The 8,728-nt window shown below is 35.0% G+C and overlaps 1 long non-coding RNA gene across 1 annotated transcript; it reads right to left on the bottom strand.

Annotated features, from left to right (window-relative positions):
- Positions 1-2,657: 2,657 nt before the first annotated feature.
- On the bottom strand, positions 2,658-8,702 carry LOC136043654 (uncharacterized). The gene is made up of 2 exons (XR_010621680.1): positions 7,854-8,702; positions 2,658-3,107 (listed from the first exon to the last, which is right to left on the bottom strand). It is a non-coding gene; the product is annotated as an uncharacterized LOC136043654 (long non-coding RNA).
- Positions 8,703-8,728: the final 26 nt, after the last annotated feature.

Raw genomic sequence — 8,728 nt, 5'->3', positions numbered from 1 at the left:
AAACGTTTGATGGCGGAAAGAAAAATTTCTCTAACGGAACAAGGCACACCATGTCAATGCAACTGATTTTCTAAATATTTGTGGCAAAGCAATCTCTCCCAACATCCATATCTTACTTAATATTTTAATCACTATACCTGTATCGACCAGCACAACAGAGCGCTCCTTTTACACTTCGGAGAATCAAGACATACCTAAGAAACGTGACGTCTGAAAGTAGGCTAAATGGCTTTGCCAATCTCAATGTCCACAGGGAAATTCTAGTTGACACAGACAGTGTATATATCCATACTGACGAAGACTCAATTTTGTTTTGTAAGACAGCTAATATAGGAAGATTGTGTCAGAGTAAAACGTAAAATCGTATTTAATCTGCTGGGTTTTATCAATCATTCTTATAGTCCCTACTCGAAACTTGCATCCAAAGAGCTAAAATAAACTTTAAGTAATGCCTTAAATTGCCGGTTTTTCTGAGGATTTTTGAAGTTTTTTGTTGATTAGCCCGCACTAGACATCACCACACTTACTTACGGCAGCTTACGTTCATTCTAAGCTTGCTTTCATTCACTCTTTTCATTTTTCATCATTTTAAGTTTCCTTCTCTTATTGGATTTCTGCTTGATTTATCAAAATTATTTTGCTCAAACTAAGAGTTTATGCAAAATCTTTGGGATTTTACTTTTTGGTTCTCGTTTGGTTTGAACTTTTTGCTTTTTATGCAAAACTTCCTGTTTTCAATAATATAATTCAAAAGAGGCCATTAACCATTTTTATTTAAAGGGGAGGTAATAATCTTGTCAACAGAAAAAAAATCGGCTTATGTAATTTAAAATGCATTATGGTGCAAATATTAAATATTAGTGGAGAACACTTTCTTTTTGATTTTTTCAACTTTTATCATGACCACATACCCTGGTTTCATCTTTGGAGGTAAAGCTATAAAGAATATTGATTAATCCCATCTCCTCAAAAATATATTTTCACCATCCATTCACGCGGTAGATATTCTCGAATGGGTTTGTTCCTTCTGGGCAAGAAAGCATGGTGAAATTATACCTTCTATGGACACAATGCCATCCATCTCAATTATACTTCTCTGCAAATTTTACACAAAGCTTGTTCCCAAAAATGAATGCCCGTGTTCTGCAGAGCTCATAGAAAGCTGTTTATACTCCTCCAAAAGATTAATAATACGGCTTCTAGAGATATAACAGGGTGTCAATGGATATTCTTCTGAGTACCCACCATTCTTACTAGCTATATACTAGTATCACCGTTACGGTAGGTAAAGAAACATCTCACAAGGGATAGTCAATTCCTATGTTTAGAAAGCCTGATTGCACTAAAGTCATTACTAAAAAAATACTACTGTTGCCAACAATCTATGAAAAGGGGTTGAGCCTTATATCTCGAATCGGCCAAAAAATTGTTATAAAGGGTATTTTCAATTACAACAGCAGAAAGAACTTGTTTCCCAAAGAGCAAGCTTATGAAAAATGCTGTTGCACTTATGCTATAAATAATTAACGCTTGATGCTATAACCTCTTTTGTTCTAGAGTTACTTTCGATTTACAATCAACTCAAAATCTATTATAACCAAATTTTCATGAGTTTTAGAGACCGAAAGCGTTAAGTACAGGTCTCCCCCACAGTCAAAAGTATAGCGTCTTTTCAACAATCGACGGTTTAAAAGGCGTTTTATATATTTTTTTTTTGCTAATCTTCAACATTTTGTAAAATGTCATAAAATATATGCCATATTTCCACGACCTTACTGCATAGTTCTTTTGAAGGACGATAAAAATTCTTCTTCAATAATTTTATTAGGTTCTTAAAAGTTTCCTCTAGGCTTCTCATACAAGCCTAGATACTCATGAAAACGCCCAAAGGTTTTTTGGGGTTAGGATGCACATCCATAGACCAGAAGCTATCGTCAACGCAAAAGTACTGTATACACTGTTATTTGATTTAAAAATTCAATGAATGAAAACGATGCATTTTCGCGAAAGAAAAGACACAATTTTAGAGATCAGAGCGAGCATAAGTCGAATCCTCTAAGTTAACAATCTTAAACCAAACAGACAAAATTGAATGAAGAGATCCAGCACAAAAAGAAACGGAAAAAGCCATTAATATGAGTTGTGGAACCCTTATTTAACTCCCCAAAACAATTAGTAGCATTGCCTCTTCAATGAATACGCAATATATTTGAAAGAATGAATTATTTTAGTCATTTTATGATTATTATTACTTCGCCATTAGTAAGCATATAGATACAGTAAACCCTGGCAATGGGGTTTTTGGACAAGCAAGATCCCGTTTCCTACTTTTATCAGGTTCACTCTATATATAAAAAAGTCCTAGCTACATTTTTTAAGTTTAGCATTAATCCACAAATATAAAATGGCGGGCCCAAAATAGGTCTGTCGAAACTGTTTTGAAACATAACCACAATATCACTTTTCCTTCGTGGCATCCCCTTCTTAAAAGGGGATGCTTAAAGTTGAAAGTATACAATAGTTGTTCGTGTATAGTAAGTGCTCTTCATAAATTGTTTTGATAAACATAGTTATGTATTTATTTTAATTTTCTCTATCTTGTACTCCGTCCCTATGAACTATCCCTAGCTCTAAGAACAACAAGCAGTTTGCAAGAATACAAAGAAACAATATTTTATTGATTAAATTTATATTAAAATATAAAATAAAAAAATGTTGTTGTATGTTGAGTCAGGAAGAGGTTCTTTGGTAGGAGCAGAGGCCACATAATTGCACAGCTTCAATGAGCAGTAAATTCGTTAGGTGAAGGATGAGCAAAAAATTGAAGCAAAATTGATTAAACAATTTTTGAGGGTTCTATTTTTTTAGTAAAATATAAAAAGGGGAGCAAAAAAATATACGCAAATTTTACTGAGATTCTATTTAACTTGAGGTTTAGAACCCTTGTTTTTTTATATTTAAACTTTAAAATTATAAGAAACCAGTTCTGCTGCACTGTCTTTTTATGTAAATATAAGCGTCTATACACAAAAAGACGAATGCAACAGAGAACAGGCTTATACAGAGAAATTTATTTTCCGAAATTTACTGCCCAGCTACTTCACTATCTAGAAAAGAAAAGAAAAGTCAATCATTTGCAGACAATAGACAATATGTTTTTCCGAACTAAAAATTTATAAAAGGATACATTTTGAAGACTGGCTAAATACATTACAAGAGCGAAAACCTCAAGATGGTTGCGATGTCTGGTCAAGACCTTTTTTCTTCACATATAATTATGCTTGCTATTAAAAAATCCTTTTAGACTTTCCTGGAACATTTTGTGATATAGGAAAAGCACAGATACAAATGTGTTCCTAAAAACTGAATTAGTCAATAAAAGAAAAATGCTAAATGTGAAAATGAGCACTACCTAAGGAGGGGCGGAGGTAGCATGGATTAGTTTTTGGCGGAAAAGAAATTTTCTGGGCAAAAACTTACATGGGTAGATAAGGTGTGATTTAAAAAATTTACATTTTCTAAGAGCCCCACGGAGATAAAAACCATCGCAAAAGTGATGAAGAACTAATATATTATAACATATATATATATATATATATATATATATATATATATATATATATATATATATATATATATATATATATATATATGTAGCTAAGCATATTTTACTTATTATCAATTCTGGCACCCCTTTTATTGAAATCCTTGGAAATCAAATTTAGTGAGGTCTTCGGGGATAGTGAGAAGGGTGGTGAACTGTATGAGAGTCAGGAAGGTGTACTACGTGTAACAAGGTCGTAAGAAAGACGCATTTGCACTATCAAGAACGGCTCAGGAGCGACTAGGGCCCAGCGGCCACGGGGCAACTGTTTTGAGACTAGCATTGCTAACTGATTGTGCATGCAACTGTTCTGTGACCATGGCCTTGAGGAAGTGAGGTCCAACCCACGAGGCAAACTAGATGTTACTGGTTTCCAATCAGTCTAAAACCGGTTCCGAATGAGACCTCAGTCATGGTCACAGTTGCGTTGCAGTGCTGTCCCAGACATTTTCGGGAGCTACCGCGTTGATATTGTCCAATTATTTTGGCTCTCAACATGTCAGACCAGGAATTAAACATGAAAGTAGACTAATATCATGATTGTCAAAATGGCTAGTATACAATAACTGAGCAGCTAGGGGTTTTAAGTTTAAACTTTAACGAGAAGGTTGAGAAGAAAATCGAACTGAATCATAAGAATATATGTGTATCCAGGTAGTCAAAAGAGCACATCTGCAATATCTAAGTAATTTCTAAGGGTATTAAGTTGAAATCTTCAATCATTGGTGAGGATGGTGTCGAACAAAATCAAAGTATACTATATACACCTAAGTAGTCGAAAGGGCGCGTCTGCAAAATATCAAGAGCGGCTAAGAGTATTTAGTAGACGCTTTCAGAGGATGCTGGGGGAGGATTCTAAACTAAATCGAAAGACACTATGTGCATCCATTTCGTCAAAATGATGAACCTATAATATAACAAGAATTGCTTAAAGTATAAAGCTGAAACCTTCGGTACATGTTGAGATAAATCCCGAACAAATTGTCAAAAGACAGTATCCGCAACATGCCACGAACAGCTTTTGATATCAAGTTTAACTTTCAAGGAATGATCAGAGAGCAAATTGAATTCAACGATAAAATACTACCTGCATTCAGGTTGAAAAAAGGGCATATCAAAAATATCTCAGCAACTTCTTAGGGTATTAAGGCGACTTTCAGATAATTGTACAGATGGTACTGATCAAAATCAAAACGCACTATGTGCATCAAGATTGCCAAAAAGACATATTGACAGTATCTCAGGAAGTTCCATGGACCACAGTAGAAACTTTCAGGGAATAAACAAACATTGTACAACAAAGTCAAAAGCAACTGTGAACATAAAGGTAAAAAAAGGGCGCATTTATAATATTTCAGGAACAACTAACAGTATTAAGTAAAAATTTCGAGTGAATATCGAGAGGTATATTGAACTAATTCAGGAGACATTAAGTGCATTATGAATGTCAATATGGCATATATGCAATAACTCGGGAACATTTAAGAGTATTAAGTGGGAACTTTCACCGAAAGTTGAGAGAAATGTTAAACTAAATAAAAAAACACTCTGTCTTGAGGGAATGCCGATGGGGATATTGAACTAAATCGGTGAACTGTACGCATCCAGGGTGTCAAAATGGTTCATCTGCAATACGGCAGGAACGGCTAAGATATTTGAAACTTTCTGTAAATATTGAAGGTGATGTTGAGCTAAATCAAATGACACTATCTCCATCCCGGATATCAGAATGAGACGTCTTCAATAGTTCATATACGGTTAATGGTATAGATTAACGCCTTAAGTAACCTAGCTGAAACTGTGAGGGAATATTGGACGGAAAGGACAAGTAGATACTAAATTTTGATTTGTTGACCGAAGGGAGCTCATCAGCGACAAAGAATGTTTAAAAAAATGGTTGTATTGATTCTTAGTTTGAAAGTGTGTGTTATTAGTGTGTTATATTCTCAGTGTGATCTTTTTTTGATCGCATTGAAATTTCAGGCCGTGAAGACACCTCAATAAAAGTTTCAGAACCAAGGGAATCGCAACTGGAAACAAATCTTGTAAGGGATTCTTCATCTCCTTTTCTTTCTTTTTTTTTGCAACAAATTGGAACTATATTAGCTAATATACTAGCTCAAAATGCATAAATGTAAACAAACAAGCTATTAAAGCAAAATATAACTCACACAAAAAATTCCTACAACGAAGTGTTTGATCGTTATTCGTCTATATCAAAGGTTGTAACAGTAGATACGACGGAATAGCTTCCCCCCCAAAAAATTCCCAAAATTGTTCACATTTTTTAAAATACTAGTAGCCGTACCCAACCATTTGTAGTTCTATAATATAGCTATTTTTAGAATTCCTAGCAAAATTTTGTCCAGAATATGAAGAGCACCCCAACATCTTTTTGCTATTATTCATCAATAAAAAAATATCAACAAAACTTACAGAAATTAATTCTTTTAACTTAACAAACAGAAGCTGTTTCAACAAAAGAAGTTTTTTAAAATAAGTACAGAACTAATTTAAACCAAAGGGGAGCAGAAGTAGTGAAAAAAAGTCATGCTTAAAGCGTAAATAAATCATTATAAATAAACTAATGAAACCCTCTGACAGACCGTATTTCAGCAGAAGGTGGTTTAAATATCGTAGGTAAATACCGCTTTGTAGGGCTGTAATGAGAGAAAGGTAGATATAGCTGGGCCACAATATGCGGATAAAGGATGACAGATTACCAAAAAATGTCCTTTTCAGCCAACTGTCTAGGGCTAAACAGAAAGCAGGCTGTCCGCAGTTGAGGTGGGAGGATGTCATAAAGAAAGAGTTAAAGGGAATAGAAACTTCCTAGGAGGGTGTAAAGAGGGAGGCTCTGAATAAATTGGGATAGAGGAGCGTGCGTAGCTGTGTTGGACTCCTGTGGCTTGGTGCTGCGGTGATTTCTTCATAGTAGAAGCAGTAAAGAGAGTGGAGGGGTTTCCCCCCTCCAACTCCCGCCAATGTCATCAGATCCGGTCGGGATTCAAAATAAGAGCTCTGAGACACAATATCATTCCAAACATCAAATTTCATTAAGATCCAATTACCTGCTCATAAGTTAAAAATACTTCATTTTTTCTGTTTTTTGTGAATTAACCGACCCCCACTCCCCCCCAGATGGTCAAATCGGGAAAACCACTATTTCCACACACACACACACAGACACACACACACACAGACACACACACACACAGACACACAGTAGAAATTTCAATTTCCCTTCTTATGAAGATACGGAATTATTCAGGAGGAAAATGTGGGAATTTTCGCGGGGGAGGGGGAATTATTCACGGTGGAGGATTCCCGGAGGAGAGGGTTATCGTCGGCTCCCGGGGAATGAACGCATGAACACAAGATTTCTCTGGGACGGGAAAATTAAATAAAAATGAGGTTTTTGATTCCGCTTTGGCCCTCCAAATCATTGAAAATCCCAATCATTCAGTTCTTTGTGATGACACAACTTTAATATCTGAAGCAAATGGCTTCCCACATTCTTTTAGGAAGACAATTGAAAAAAAAATAGAGACCATGTTTTAAATAGAGAAACTGGAGATATTCCTACACACCAAACTAACAATAACTTAAAATTAAAGGATTAAAATAACATTTTTTCTTCAGTTTAAATTCAGATCATCTGACCACACTTTTAATGAAAATTAGGTCAGTAGACAAGCTAGGTCAATCTCTAAGCAAAGAATTATTGCCCAACCTAATTGATGAATAGTCTTTCATTTATTATGGCTAGGTTTGCTTGATTCAATCTTTCTTCAGCTCTGTGAAGAGTTACTTCAAAAGACTAGTTTTCCTTCTTTTTTTGAGCACTGAAGAAGGCTGAGCGGAAGTCCCTGACGAAATATCTGCTTCTGTCATTTTCGCTTCTTTTTTGTCCACTGGCTGACATTACCCTCGCTTTTCTCAGCTATTTAATTTCATTATTTTTTCTTGTTTGTCATATGTCAATCCTGGGTGTAGCCTTTTCTGTATTTAATAGCTCACAGAACTAACATCATTTCATTTCAGCTACTATTTCAGCATTTCAAAATTATAATTACAATACATTTTAACGTTCTGATAACAAAAGATTGAAGTCAGACAGACGGCCTTTTATGCCAGGCTATACAGCTAGAATTATATTACTATAACATTACTAACTTATTATAACATTACTAACATTTACTAATAGCGGTGGTCAGGAGGTAATTACCTTTTTACTATTTGTACTTACTTGCTTCCATGGGTAATCAAATCAACGGCACGGTTAATCCTGTTCCTCATGAAAATCATCATCAGAAAGACTACGACAAAAACAACGGAAATAACCCCCATGAAAAACATCCAAGTTCCAGTCAGTAGGTAGTAGCTGAGGTTAGTTGTAAATTCAACAAGATAGGGGGATTCGTTACTCCCTGGTATCTTCTTCAACTTTTGATATTGTAAAACCGAGTCAACAAGGGCTAAAAAGTAAAGATTCCATTGAAAACTTGTTTTCATAGTTTTCTTCGTTGATAGACAAAAAAATATCATGAAAAATTAGGTTTATATAAACTTCCATTTAAGTCTAAAGAGAGGAAATTGACGTCAATGTTGTGGCTTATCTAATTTCATAGCCCAACACCAAAATAAGCAGTAAAAGCGTAAAGAAACAGATAGCTTGACGTAGAAATGTTATCAACATAAAAAGTCCGAATTGTGTAGAAACCTTATGGGGAATGGATACGTTTGTAAAAATATATGAGAATATTCAGAATTCATAATAGTACTTAGTAATTGTTCTTTTATTGGGGGTAAGCGTGGCTGCTTACCTTGGAGATAAGTATGAGTGACTCCCATGTCACTCAAGAGTGGAAGTCAATTTATCCTCTTTTGTAAAAATATCCCCTTGCAATTACTTTTGAGAAGTTCCCCCAGGAGGGAGCAACAAGTCTTCAAGGGAGCTATTATCCTTAACGTTAGCAAATTGAACAATAATGGGAGACAACCCGGAGAGAAACATGATTAGACTATATCTTGGGGTTATTATTTTAATAGAAAATTAAAAGAATAAAAAACAAAACAAAAAAACTCAGAAACAGTATTCACATTGGTGACCAGGAGTAAATC

This window comes from Artemia franciscana, unplaced genomic scaffold (assembly GCF_032884065.1).
Source record: "Artemia franciscana unplaced genomic scaffold, ASM3288406v1 Scaffold_7830, whole genome shotgun sequence".
NCBI classification, from domain to species: domain Eukaryota; kingdom Metazoa; phylum Arthropoda; class Branchiopoda; order Anostraca; family Artemiidae; genus Artemia; species Artemia franciscana.
The sequence above is the reverse complement of the archived record's forward strand: the minus strand, read 5'-3'. Positions and strand labels throughout refer to the sequence as shown.